Source organism: Moschus berezovskii, chromosome 19 (genome assembly GCF_049115385.1).
Source record: "Moschus berezovskii isolate FMDL1 chromosome 19, NW_MosBer_1.0, whole genome shotgun sequence".
Taxonomy (NCBI): Eukaryota; Metazoa; Chordata; class Mammalia; order Artiodactyla; family Moschidae; genus Moschus; species Moschus berezovskii.
This window is the reverse complement of record NC_142478.1, coordinates 7,818,134-7,832,719: the sequence shown is the minus strand read 5'-3', so window position 1 is coordinate 7,832,719 and position 14,586 is coordinate 7,818,134. Positions and strand designations below refer to the sequence as shown.

The following is a 14,586-nucleotide window of genomic DNA, read 5'->3' as shown; positions in this document are numbered from 1 at the left end:
CTCCACGAGTCTATTAGGCTCCTTCCTTCTAAAGTCTGTACAGGATGAAATCCCACTATTTCACCTCCTACCTCAGTACTACCAGCTACTCCTCCACTGAGACTTAGAAGGCAGCAGCACAGTAATGAAAAGCAGAGACCACAGAGTTGATGGATCTGGATTTGAAACCCAGGTCTGCAAGTTCAAATTGCTAGCTACATATTCTTAGGAAAGTTTGTGAAGCTGTTTCTTCTGCCATGAAACTGGCTTATTACTACCCATGCATAGGGACTGTTGTGAGGAATAAATTTAAAAAGCAGTAAAAATCCTTGGCACAGTGCCTGACATATATAGCACACATTCAGTAAATGGTAAAATGATAATCAAAACAATGACTGTCAACAGAAAGACAAATACCACATGCTATCACTCATATATGGAATCTAAAACATGACATAAATGAACTTATCTACAAAAGAGAAATAGACTCAAGACATAGATATCAGACTTGTGGAGGACGGGGGAGAAAAAGCTTGGTGAGGGTAGATGTAAGCTATAGCATACAGAACAGAAAAAAAAATAAGGTCCTGCTGAACAGCACAGGGAAATATATTCACTATCCTGTGATAAACCATAATGGAAAAGAATATGAAAAAATAAATATATACACATGCATAACCGAATCACTTTGCTGCACAGCAGAAATTAACACAATATTGTAAATCAACTAAACTTAAATAGAATAAAAAACAAAGGTGACAAAATAACATTCTTTTCATGTACAGCCTATTAAAAAATCTTCCCAGTTTATTTCTCCTCTCTTCCACTCATTTCTTAACTCAATATGCACCTACTAGGCTGTATAAACTGCCAATATCCATTATCTACTTCTGCTTCACTGACTACACTAAAGCCTTTGACTCTGTGGATCACAACAAGCTGTGTAAAATTCTTCAAGAGATGGCAATACCAGACTACCTTACCTGTCTCCCATGAAACCTGAATGCAGGTCAAGACACAACAGTTACAACCCAACATGGAACAACGGACTGGTTCCAAATAGGAAAAGGAGTAAGTCAAGGCTGTATATTGTCACCCCGCTTATTTAACTTATATGCAGAGTACATCATGAGAAACGCTGGGTTGGATGAAGCACAAGCTGGAATCAAGATTGCCAGGAGAAATATCAATAACCTCAGATATGCAGATGACACCACCCTTATGGCAGAAAATGAAGAGCTAAAGAGCCTCTTGATGAAAGTCAAAGAGGAGAGTGAAAAACCTGGTTTAAAACTCAACATTTAAAAAATGAAGATCATGGCACCCAGTCCCATCACTTCATGGCAGATAGAGGAGAAAACAATGGGAACAGTGACAAATTGCTTTCTTGGCTCAAAAATCACTGCAGATGGTGACTGCAGCCATGAAATTAAAAGACGCTTGCTCCCTGGAAGAAAAGGTATGACAAACTTAGACAGCATATTAAAAAACAGAGATATTACTTTGCTGACAAAGGTCCGTACAGTCAAAGCTACGGATTTTTTCAGTAGTCACGTATGGATATGAGAAAGTTAGTTGCTCAGTCATGTCAGACTCTTTGCGACCGCGTGGACTGTAGCCTGCCAGGCTCCCCTGTTCACAGAATTCTCCAGGCAAGAATACTTGAATGGGTTGCCATTTCCTTCTCCAGGGGATCTGCCCAACCCAGGGACTGAACCCAGGTCTCCTTCATTGTAAACAGATTCTTTACCATTTGAACCACCAGGGAAGCCCAGATGGATGTGAGAGCTGTACCATAAAAGAAGGACAAGCACTGAAAAATTGATGCTTTTGAACTGTGGTGCTGGAGCAGACTCTTGAGAGTCCCTTGGACAGCAAGGAGATCCAACCAGTCCATCCTAAAGGAAATCAATCCTGAATATTCATTGGAAGGACTGATGCTGAGGCTGAAGCTCCAATACTTTGGCCAGAGCTGAGTCATCAGAAAAGACCCTGATGCTGGAAAGATTGAAGGCGGGAGGAGAAGGGGATGACAGAGGATGAGACTGTTGGATGGCATCACCAACTCAATGGACATGAGTTTGAGCAGACTCCAAAGGCTGGTGTGCTGCAGTCCAATGGGTTGCAAAGAGTCGGACACAACTGGGTGACTGAGCACACACGTGGCAGCCAATGGTGGGCACTTAAGGGGAGGAAATACTTATTGAAAATGAGGAAGAACGAACCCTTGTCCTCAAAGAACTGACCAGCCAGTAAAACAGACAAACAGAAATAACGATGTTAAGTGCTACAAAAGCCACACAGATACCCCGGGTAACCAGAAGAAAAAACATCTGATCACACTAACCAAGACAGGCTTCCCAGAGGAGATGGTAGTTAAGTCTTAGATAAGTGTTTCACAGATGAAAGGAAAATAATACTCCAGGCAGAGAAAATAGGAAGATACAGAGACATACATAAAAGTATATATACATGGACAAATACACACCAAAAAATGCATAAATATGTACACTGCACACAATACCACTTTTTAGGCACAAGTGAAGGAAGTCAGTATTTATACAGAATGTAACTAGCAAAGTACCTTATACTACAAAGATAATAACCAAATGAGAAACAGCTTGATGATAAAGCAAGACTTCCCAACCTTGGCACCACTAACCTTTTGGACCAGATAATCCGCAGTTGCAGGGTGCTGTCCTGTACAATGATTACACCTGGCCTCTACCCACTAGACACCAGTAGCACCCTCACACACACTCCTCCCTGACTTGTGATCATCAAAAACATTTCTGCATATTGCCAAATGTTCCCTGAGGCTACTGCTATGTGCTAGGCAGTGTTCTATGCTTCTCATTTATTATCTCATTTAACCTAACAACACAGTATCAATGGGGGAGTTTTTATTTTTCCCATCTTACAGATGATGAAACTGAGGCCGAGGGTTAAAAAGCTTGCCAAAAATCACACAGCCAGCCTGCATGGAACCCCACAATAGAGCTCCGGTCCCTACTGAAAGCACCGTTCCGTTGTCTCTTATTCATGTTTCAGCCTTTTTCATCTGATACTTGAAAATACTTGAAATATTATCTGGAAGGAAAAACTATAATAATCCACACAAGTGTAAGTTAAATAAAAAGACTCAACCTCAACTCAGGACAAATTAACAAGTATTTTTTAAGCACTAACTGTATGTATGCCCAGTACCAACTTTAGGAACTAGAGTGGTTCAAAGAAAACAAAACTACATTTATTAACGATTTGGCTCAGGACCTTTTCAGCACGTTATCTCTCTGAAATCTCACAACATCCTGTGAGGTATGTACTATCTTTTTTTTAAGTGAGGAAGCCAAGGTTCAGAATAGAACAAAGTGGTCCCTGACCTAAAAAGGCTTACAGTTTAATTGAAGATATAAGAAAAGTATTTTAAGACAGAGAATACCAAGTAAAATACCTCCATTAACACACAGAAGGTGACAAATTAAAAAAGAGCAGGAGGAAAGCTCCTTTGTGGCTTCCCTTGCGGCTCAGCTGGTAAAGAATCTGCCTGCAGTAAGGGAGACCTGGGTTCAATCCCTGGGTTGGGAAGATCCCCTTGAGAAGGGAAAGGCTTACCAATTCCAGTATTCTGGCCTGGAGAATTCCATGGACAGTCCAGGGGTTGCAAAGAGTCAGATACGACTGAGCAACTTTCACTTTCAGGAGGAAAGCATGTATCGATAGTTAGTCAGGGAATACTTCTTAAAAGAGGTTTCTAGTATCCCCTCTTTGGAAATGAAATGGATGAGCAAAATATGATAAGCTGGGGAGCAGTAACACTTCTGTAAATAATGTGAAACAGAAGTGTGGGGCCTGAAAGGAAAGATGTGTGATAGCCAATTTAAGCAGTAAGCCAAGGAAAAATGGAGTAAAGAGTCTGCCTTAACACTGAGACCGAGCGGTAGCTGGAGAACAGTGAGACTAGGGATGTGCTATTAGGGTGCTCCTGCCACAAACCCTCTGAAGCACAGCAACAGAAGCAAATGCCAAAGCCCTACGGGTAAAGACTCGCAGGGCTGGTCAGTGGAGACCAGACATGGGAGGTCAAACACCCAATTTCACAGGATGAGAGATGGGTCATCTGCTTTGCTTTTATGTATTCTGTACCCTTCAACCAGAATTTAAGTCTTAAAAGGGCAGGGATTATAATGTTCTGTTCACTTAGATCAATGCCTGGCACGGTAAGTGTTCAATGAACATCGCTGCCGAATAAAAGCAGTATTCAAAGTAGGGACATATTCAAAACAAAAGTCACAAAGGCCTTCAGCAACACAAAAGTAACAAGAATAGTGTAATATTTATTACTCTCGCAATAATTACCATTTACTGAGCACTAACTCTGAGCCAGACACTGTGATCCATTATCCCAACCCTCTTAACCTCTAAGAGAGAGGCACTATCATCACCAGCTCGGTTTCACAGGTTCACATACTGAATAAATAACTTGCCCAAGGTCACAAAGCAGCTGGAGCCTGGCCTGTTAATGCCAAGGCCTGCCTCTCACCTCCTCTGTCACACACACAGAATTACAAACACCCTTCTCAGGCAAAGCTAGGGAGATCGGCCAATGAGCAGAACGTGGTCCATGAGGAAAATCGATGAAACAAAACAAGAAAGAAACACCAACATACTCAAAAACCATATGTCCGCCCCCTCCTCCAGCAGGTACTGCGGGAATTTTCCCACCCTAGAACACACAGATTATCCCACACAGATTAAAACTTCCATGGTTTAAAGAATCCAGATGTTGAAAAACTAGGAACTAGGGTCAATCATCTAACCAACATTTCAAAGGGTGGCAGATAGCAAGTGATAACAGCCCATGTCCACAACCCAAAGCAATAACAGGGTGTGACCTCTGACTGAGGCTGACCTCAGAACGTCCTGAGCCATTCTCCCCACTCTGCCGCTCCGCTCCTCCTTCGCTCTGTCTCCCCTCCTCTTTACTTCCATCTCTCCTCTCCTACTTAACAGGCCTTTACCAAAACTGGGAAATCTTTTTTTTTCCTACTCTAAATTTCTAATATAGTGAGTTAAAATTTCTGTACTTCTCTAATAAAAAAAAAAAAAAAGCCTACCTGTGTAATATTCAGGTAGAAAAAAATGTCCCCCACTTACAACAGCTGCATCCCAAAGGTTATATTATCAAAGTCACCCAATCAATGAAGAGACCACCAATCATGCAAAAGAAAGCTGATGACCCATGTATTTATTTATATAGCCTCTGATATTACAGACATAATAAACAGGAAGAAATTAAACTCACTAGAAAGACTATGCTCTTCTCCCACCTATCCAGTAACCCATTCATACCATAATTCTTTCTGAAAATCTCTAAAATGAAAAGGATAACTCCAGAATTAAAACTCCAATTACAACCACCAAAGAAAAATATTTAAAAGATTGAATTTGTTTAAAAACTAAAATATTTGTTAAATTACTTACCCAGAGATTCACTAATATATGTCAATCTAATTTCTGCATAAGAACGCGGACAAGAGCTGGCAAGAAAAACAGTGCTAAGAAACACCTCTCAACCTTTTCTCTCTGCCGTCAGATGTTCTTCATACACTCATCTTCAACATACAGCTCTATTAAATAAACAAACTATGAAGACATAGGCAAACTGTTCTCAAAATAGAAATACTTTCCAAATACAACTATCAAGAAGCATTTATTTCTTGAAGTGGCCAACAGAACAGTGATTCTGCCAAGCTTAAAGGAAAAGTTATTTCTGAAACCTGATCCTGCATTTAATAAATATTAAGCATAAAGAGGGAATATCCCTTTCTCCCTCTCATCATTTTAGAAAAAGGAGAAAGCTAAAAATTTAGTTAAAACAAAATCACCTAAATAAAATTCATTCCATCTTAATTTGAGATGTATTGATACAAATAAAACTTATTAAACTTCATGATTTTTTCAAAGTTTTTATTCTCAAGTGTCAGAGATGGACAGTTAAATGGCTTGATAACCCAATTCAGTTCAGTTCAGTTCAGTCGCTCAATCGTGTCCGACTCTTTGCGACCCCATGATAACCAATTACATAGTGCTATTTCTAAATGGACAATTTAAACCATAGTCACTTTCAGACATAATCAATAAATTATTCAAAAAAGAGTCCTTTCTAATCTAAGCACTATTGAGGTCTTTAGGGATAAATTCAAGTTCTAGTTATGTTTAAATAAGTCTTTCTTTTCTATAAATAATAAGCACAGCATTCTGCCATTTCTTTAAGATTTTTTTAAATAAAAATGTTAATGAATCATACACTGTTTCAGACGCTTTTGAAAACACTGCAGAATTACTTCAGCATAATTTGTTCAACTCAAGGCTGAATTTAAGTGTTGAGCAATATAAAGCCTGACATTAGCCTTCTGTCTATGTTATACTTTGAAAGATCTTTACCATAATAATAAGTTAACAGTCATGGGTCATCTTACTATATGCCAGGCACTGGAAGAGCTTCGCATATGTTTTACATTATCTCATTTAATCCTAACAACAACCCTGTGTAAGACACATCCCCATCAACAGGTAATGAAGTCGACAGTAAAAGGCTAAGTAGCTTGTCCTAGGCCACAAAGGTAAGGAAAGTATTGCCTAACTAATGGGGCTTCTGCCTCCAGAGCATCAATGTATTTTATGAGAGAAATGAGAAACAAATTAGCAACATCTTGCTTGTTTCAAGTATGTGTAATAGTTTCTACCATTAGACAGTTCTAAATTAAACACCATTATAAGTGGTGTTGGAGAAAACTCTTGAGAATCCCTTGAACTGCAAGGAGATCAAGCCACTCAATCCAAGAGGAAATCAACCTTGAATATTCATTGGAAGGACTGATGCTGAAGCTCCAATACTTCGGCCACCTGATGCAAAGAGCTGACTCATTGGAAAAGACCCTGATGTGTTTGAGGGCAGGAGGAGAAGGGGACGACAGAGGATGAGATGGTTGGATGGCATCACTGACTCAACGGACATGAGTTTGAGCAAGCTCTCGGAGTTGATAAAGGAAAGGAGGACCAGCATGCTGCAGTCCATGGGGTTGCAAAGTCAGACACGACTGAGCGACTGAACAACAACGTTAGTGGGGCAAGTCCTTCTCAGACCCAGAGATGTTGTGCAAAGATCTATTACTACCCCCTACACTGCCCTGAAAAGCATGCCATCCTGAAAGTCTCACTAAGATACATCCTTTCTTCCAAAAACAAACCAGCAATTTGTTTTGACACTTCACATCTGGCCTAACATATATTGATGGGTTCAGCATCTTGTCCTATGGTGAATCTCTCAGAAAAAAGCCCAAGTGATATTAAAAATACTTTGCACCCCTATCTTTTTAATAGTTCCTAAATTCCACAGCAGCCATGAAGGAGCATCTAGCATGACTCGTGTGCACACACGCACACACACAGCTCATGCAACCTCCTGTCTAAAGCCACTAGGTTTCCAGTAGCTAACCTTCAGCTGAAAAAAAGGGCAGAGGTGAAACAGAAAAGCAACAGAAACTGCACAATATCTGACTGAGCTACAATCTATCCCTTAGGTGAAGGCGATGAGAGCAAAAAACAAGATACCAAGCAATAACGTCTCTTGCGTGTTTTTGTTCATTACTTTTCAACCACCTGCACTGCAGGATAATACAACACAAACATATTTTCTTCTATTAGCTTACAGTTTTAGAGATATCAATTGTTACTCAAAACTTTTTAAGGGAACATTTTAGAAAAACTGCTACATGTTCTGTCACTCAATATCCAGATCAAGCACAGATAGTCCCTCAAATATTTGGCAATTCTGAAGATAGACTAGGAGGAACTGCTAACTATACATGTGTGTAAAATGTAATTATTAGAAGATATATATCCCACAGTGTTCAGAAAATGTCAAACACTCTAAACCTGTTGTGAAAGGGATCACAACACAGTATCAATGAAGTATCACAAGAAAGTAGCAAAAATCTACTACACTAAGGCATCAGACTGGCTTGACACTGGGTGGGAAAAAGACACAAAGTAGAAATGTTTAACAGCAGGAGTCCATTATTTGGAAACAACTTTACTCATCTGCTGGTAATAATTCAGCTACAAGTAATAAAAAAAAAAATTATACACCTCTCTTTTCCCTAGTCCACTGAAAAGTGTCACCAATATAGACTATTTCTATTTGGAATATTTGCAGATAGGAGACAGACACCTTGTGTCTTTTAAACTGCCACTGATCCTTAAGGATGAGATAAAAGGAAGACTTAAAAAGAGCAAAGAAACAATCCTCTCCTAATGAACCAGAAAGCAACTTTACAGTGACCTTCTTTCTAAAAGGTATACTAAAATTGCCAGGCTGTGTAAAATTGTCAGACTCCTTTTTTAAAGGAAGAGGAACTGAAGTATCAATTATATGTAGAAACATTACGTAAAGTAAAAGCAGGTTTGAAACTAAAAAGTGGTCACTACTGCAAGAATAATCCCTTCCCCTGCCTGAGATAAATAAGTCCTATGAAACCAGGGTAAAAATATACCACCATCCAATATTCACAAATGAAACCGAGTTTTAATATTAGCTATGATGTAACATTGAACAAAATGAACTGTCTTTTCTAAACAACACATTTGAGATTTATTTGTTGGGTGAATATTAACCCATGCTACATTTAACCTTAAGAACACAGCAAAACTTTTTAAAGTACACAATTAAGTGATTTAAGTGATCTGTTAAGATCTAATACTTGAAATTAACAAAAATTGTGGAGTCAGTAATTCTACCCACTGAAGGACATTGCAAAAGATCACCAAAATTTTAAGAAACAGAAGGGTCAAACTTTAATGATCTTAAGGTTTAACTAGTACTTTCACATGATTCAAACAAACCATGAACAATTCTAATTTTACATCTAAAGTAAATGCTCTACAGCTTATTTTCAGAACCTTTCAAAATTATACTCACAAGTTTCTTCAAAGATACTTCAGAGATGCTTCTGGCCCTGATACACAATCAGTATATCACCATATGGTATCTTATATGCTACGGTATCTTTGAATGAGAATTCCAAGCAGTCCCTACTTTTCAGTTGCATCCCTTTACAGAAGGCATTGCCTCTGCTCCTCAGTCCAGTTTTTCATCACTGTGGAAGCAAAAGGACCTCTGAACAGAAGACTCTGCAGAATCATTTTAAGACAGCCTCCAAGAAATACATCTCATTTAGAAAACAGAGACAACTAAAATAGCCAGTCCCAGCTTTGCAGTGGAAGGAAGCTCACACTGCACGTTAGTGGATTTGCAGTGTTTTCTACCAAGGATCCAGTCTACCTGGCTTTTATGTACACGGCTTTACTAGAACTCAGTCACACACATTCACTTACATATTGTCTGTGGCTGCGTTCACACTTCAACAGCAGAACTGAATCTTTGCAACAGAGACCATATGGTTCACAAAATCTAAACTATTTACTAACTGGCCCTTCACAAAGAAAAAAGTTTGCCAACCCCTCCTCTGCACAGTGAGATGCTGGAGGAAACACAAGGTTTCTCCAAGAACCACTTTCAAGTACACTAACTGGGCTGCTGCTAACTACACGTGGGCTTGGGATTACCCAATGTTTAAACACACACACACACGGCTCTTTTATTCATCCCAAATGAGTCCCACAGTTGCTAAGGCAGAGCACACGAGGTGATCACTCCCTACTACGAGCCCCATAGATCAAGTCAACCCAAAAAGGCCCTTTAAAGTTCATCAAAGCATGATTTCACCTGCAGACAAAAAGTGGAAAATAGAGGGTGAGAAGAGAAGGCACACATGGCATATATTCCAAGTCCTAGAACCACCTGAGATCTAGGTCCCGGTCTAAATAGCTACGACCATTTCAATTACTACTCTGAGGAAGAAGCCAAAGAAGCTACTGAGAAGGTGAATTCAAACTAAGGAACACAAAAAAGCGTGATATATGTATTTCCTACCTCATAATCCTTAACCCTTGTTAGATGCTGATGATGCTGTGCTGGGCTCAGTCGTGTCCCACTCTTATGAGGCCCCACAGACTGTAGCCACCAGGCTCCTCTGTCCATGGCATTTCCCAGGCAAGAATCCTGGAGTGGATTGCCATTTCCTTCTCCAGGGGATCTTCCCCACCCAGGGACCAAACTGCGTCTCCTGCATCTCCTGCATTGGCAAGTGGATTCTCTACTATTGCATCACCTGGAAAGCCCTTGTTAGAGAATACCGTATATGCAACTTTCACCACAAAAATTTTAAATATTTTTAATTTCTTAAAGGTCAGTCTTCCACTGTCTATAAATGCTTCAAAGATGTCTAAATTCTTTTAAGTGCCAAATTGGTTTTTGCTTGTTTTTTAATAGAAAAGTCTTTAAGGCATTTTCAGCATGCTGTGCCAACACAGGGATATCCCCTCCATTGTATGGGACACAAAGACAACACACCAACTGCAGCAGGGGAAGCAGCCTTCTCTGCCAGCTATTTTTAGCACCACTTCGTCACGTTAAAGACCAAACTCGGGATAATAATGAAAGGCAAACTTTTAAAAAAGGTGAATCTGATGAAACAGATCTGTCCCTTCTTGTATAAGTTCCTTAAAACGGAAATTTTATATATTCTTCTGAACTTAATCTCAGGGCCTATACAGCCTGTAAACAGCTTGTTGGCCATTTCAGAGACAACCACGTGCCCTGAGACTGAACTGGTGGCCATGCTGGAAGCTCACCCCTCCTTTTCAATTCCAACTCTCACTCACTTTCAGCCTCCTTCACTCCCTGTTCTCCCTGCGTCTCTGCTAACAAACTCACCCCCGCCCAAGCAAAGGTACCCATTTTTCAGCCCGTTCTCTCCATCAACACTACAGAGAAACCATAATGCTTCATAATGACTCCCAGTTTTCAGCATACTACTCATCATTTTACTGTTTTGAAACTGCATCGGTAGCCAACTTTAACCCTAAAATTTAATGTCCAAAACAAAGTCCATTGCCCCATGTTTTAATTACTCTTTATAAGAAACCACTAGCACCATACTAACACATTGGGAGCATCTCCTTCTCTCTTGCATCTGCTATAGCCCTTCAGTTGACTGTGGTGTAAAAATGTTAGTTCCCTAGAACACCAAAATCCTAATCCAGGTACAATGCCTCTTGGCCTAAAATACAATGTATCCTCAATGGTCTAAAACTACCCTCTCAAAAACACTACTCTCAATTCATTCTTCGGACTGTAAACATGTATCCATACAAACTGGCCCTAAGTCTACTCAACAAATTCCCGCTGTATTCCGGTAAGTTAACTTCCTAATTACATTTGTCCCTCATACCCTCTAGTTCCAAGAGTTTGAAACACTTTATCTCCACCTGCTCTTTTCTTCCTAAAAAAAAAACACCTTACCCTGACTGAGATACTCCAGTAAGTTCTGTATAGTCCAACATCAACATTTCTCTAGTGAAATTTGTACAAATAAATTTACATCTATAAGGTACCAAACTGCAGCCAACATAGTGGTCATAGATCAAAGCTAGTCTATTCCCCCTTTCCTACAATTCTGTGCAATTTGTGTTTCATTGCCTCTGCCACCCAGACACAAAAGCATCTCAAAGGCAGGGAACCCCCAAATATTTTGCTGTTTCTTTGCTACTCAAATATACACTAAAATATTACCATGATTTTTAACCAATGTATAGTCAAAACAAGTCTTAAAGTTGTAAACAACTTTGATGGAGGATAATCTACGCTCAAATTAGTCTGCTGCTCTGTCCTCTTTTCCTCCCCACCAAAAAGAGCCTACGCAAAACTAGATTTCTCTTCCTCCTATCTTTGTAAAGTATGGAATATATGACTTCCTCAAGGTCACAAAATAACAGATCTACAGACATTCGGTTTTGACTCTACATCTAATATTACATACACTGCTCAATATTTTGATGTCAGTATCTATTTAAAAGACAATTTAAGACTTCTAACAAAGCATAACAAGAACAAGGCATACAAAGAGAAACAAAACACCTGGAGAAGTTCCAGAGGAGGGCAAAGTGATGATGAGGATGGAAGAAATTATTCTAAGACAGACAAAAAGTCAGGAAAGATGATGGTAAAGAGAAACAATCAACATCTACAAATCCAGGAAAAGATGAATTCCAGCTTGTTCTAGCAATTCTCAAAACACAAATTTGGGATGTGTCTTGAAACTTGAGACAGGTTTGGGAGAAATGAACAGTTACATAATTCAGGGGCTAATAAACTTGTAGAATTCATTTCTTCAAAAGAGTAACAATTCAGGATGAAAAGTGTTTTGAGAAAGTTTTAAACAAGATCCTGAATGAAAAGAGCACAGATAACCACATTCCCACAAAGTTTCTACATTCATTCCCACTAAGCTTCTCTCAGCAGTGGCTTCAGAAAGTGTGAGTTCACACAGCTGTCTGGAGGGGCCCTAATTCTTAGTACTGCGTATGTTCTGTTAAATAAAATTCCACCGTATGCTTATGGTCTGTACAAATATATGAAATGTTAATTACTTTCCTGCACCTTAATTTGGCACACGGAAAGAATACCTAATTACAAATAAAAGATTTTACAGACTTCACTTTTAAAGGAAGAGGAAAAACATTCTTCTTCAAAGAATTAAACATCAGAAGTGTCTCCTCACTGTATAGAGAAGCATGAGAGAAATAAGCAAAGCTTCATCAAGTAGGACATATGCTTCTAAAAAAAAAAAAAGCACTTAAGGAAAAATTTAGTAACTTTCATAAACTGGTTAAAGTACTAAATTCTGTCCTCCAAATCAGTTGCGATTCATAAGAACTCAGAATTTCCTGAGTAACTGCAATCTGTTAGTGTCCTCCGGATACAGAGGAATTACACCCAGGAAATAAGAAGGTAAAAAAATAACTCCTATACCAGTTGCTCCTGAAATGAAATCCCTCAAAGAAGACCGACCAAAGTAAAGTTTTACTTTCAGGGGTTCACAAAGTCAGAGGTTCCCACTTGGGAACCCAAATGAGTTGCCCAGGGCCAAAAACTAGAGCGCAGTTTCCCACCCGGTGTACCGGGAGAAGAGATACTACAGAGATGTCCTTTGTGCGCACACAGACCCGGGTTTCCTCAGTTTCCTTTTGCCAATTACTGGCCAGAGAGGTGCAAGTGTCTACTCGGAAGAAAGACAACTCCTCAAAGAGAAACCTGTGTGTGTCCCACGTACCCAGCGCTAAAGGTCACAGAACACAGGACTGCCGGACGCCTCTCCCGACAGCGAGGACTAAGGCACCCCTCTCACCGACACACTCCCAACACTCCTGGAAAAACATCTGCCGAACTCCAGAGGACGCCCCAGCATCCTCTGCCTTCTACTCCCCCCACTCCCTTTCCCGGGGAACTCACACTCTAGAGAAGAACCGGCGGCGCTGAGAACGCGGGCTGCTTCCTGTCCTCCGCGGGACCGAGGCGGCAGCCGCGGCAGCTCGGGCGCGTTGCTGAGCAAGAAGCGGGACTGGGATCGCCAAGCCGGGCGGTCCCCCGGGTCTCTTCGCGCGGCCGGAGCACAGGCGGCAGCGGCGGCCCCGCTTACCTCCTCTTTTCCTCTTCCTGGGTCTCTTCAGGCTGGGTCTCCTGCCCGTCCCGGGCCACTTCTCCCCGACAGTCCCGTTTGGGAGGCTCCGGATTTTCGTCTTCTAAAGTTTCTCCTGGGCGGAGGCTGCGGCCGGCCCCCCGGGTCCCCCCCGGCCCCGCCGCCCTCGGGGCTGGGGCAGGGAGGGGGCTCTGAGAACTCCTCCCGGAGTCCTGCCGAGGAGCCGGGGGGCCGGCGACGGGCCGAGAACGGAGACCCCCCGAGGGGGCGGAGGGGCGGGGGAGGGAAGGGAAGGACGGCGGCGCCGGTCCCGCTGTCCCCGCCGCCCCGGCCGCCGCTTCACATCGGGGTCCCCGCGCCCCCGGCCGGGGGGCGCCTGCCCGGCGTGGAGCCCCGGCTCATGCACTCCGCGGCGAGATGCTACGGCCCCGGGCGGGCGGCCGAGGCGGCGGCGAGGAGGGGGACCCGGCCGGCTCCGCTCGGCGCCGCCCCCGCCCCCGGCTCCCGCATGTGTCGCTGCGGCCGGGACCCCCGCCCTCCACTTCGGGGGCCCCGCGCCCCGGGACCCACAGAAGCCCCGGCCCCTCCTCAGCGTCCTCTCCCCGCGGGGCAGCGGACTGGTCCCGGCCCGCGGGAGCCGCCTCCCTGCCCCCCAGCCACCGGCTCCGGCTCGGGCTCCGGCGTGTGCAGCCGCGGCTGCCGGCCGGGAAGGTGAGGGGGGAGAAGAGGTGGCCGCGGCGCCCGCCGGCCCAGGTCAGCGCAGACGTGCTGGCGGCGGCCGCTGCACGGGCGCTGGGTTCCTCAGATGTCCCCTGGCTCTCACGCTCGCGACGGCGGCGGCGGCTGCGGCGGCGCCCGGAGCTCAGCTCGCTGTCTCCCTCGCTCAGTGCGGGGCTCTCGCCTCACTCCAGAGAGAGGGGCGGGAGGAAAGCGGCGCGCAGCAATGACGCAAGTCACCTAGCAACCGCGCTCCCCCCCTCCCTTTTCTCTCCGCTCGCAGGCT

The 14,586-nt window shown here is 42.8% G+C and overlaps 1 protein-coding gene across 4 annotated transcripts in view; it reads right to left on the bottom strand.

The window, feature by feature from the left end:
* FBXW7 (F-box and WD repeat domain containing 7) overlaps nucleotides 1-13,683 on the bottom strand; it is a 236,333-nt gene extending 222,650 nt beyond the window's left edge. For 2 of the 4 annotated variants that reach the window (XM_055405031.2, XM_055405032.2), the window contains exon 1: nucleotides 13,397-13,683. The gene's annotated coding sequence lies outside the window, so the exon portion shown is untranslated. The remainder of the gene's footprint in view (nucleotides 1-13,396) is intronic. The other 2 variants (XM_055405035.2, XM_055405033.2) reach the window with 2 other exon arrangements.
* Between the last annotated feature and the right edge of the window lie 903 nt (nucleotides 13,684-14,586).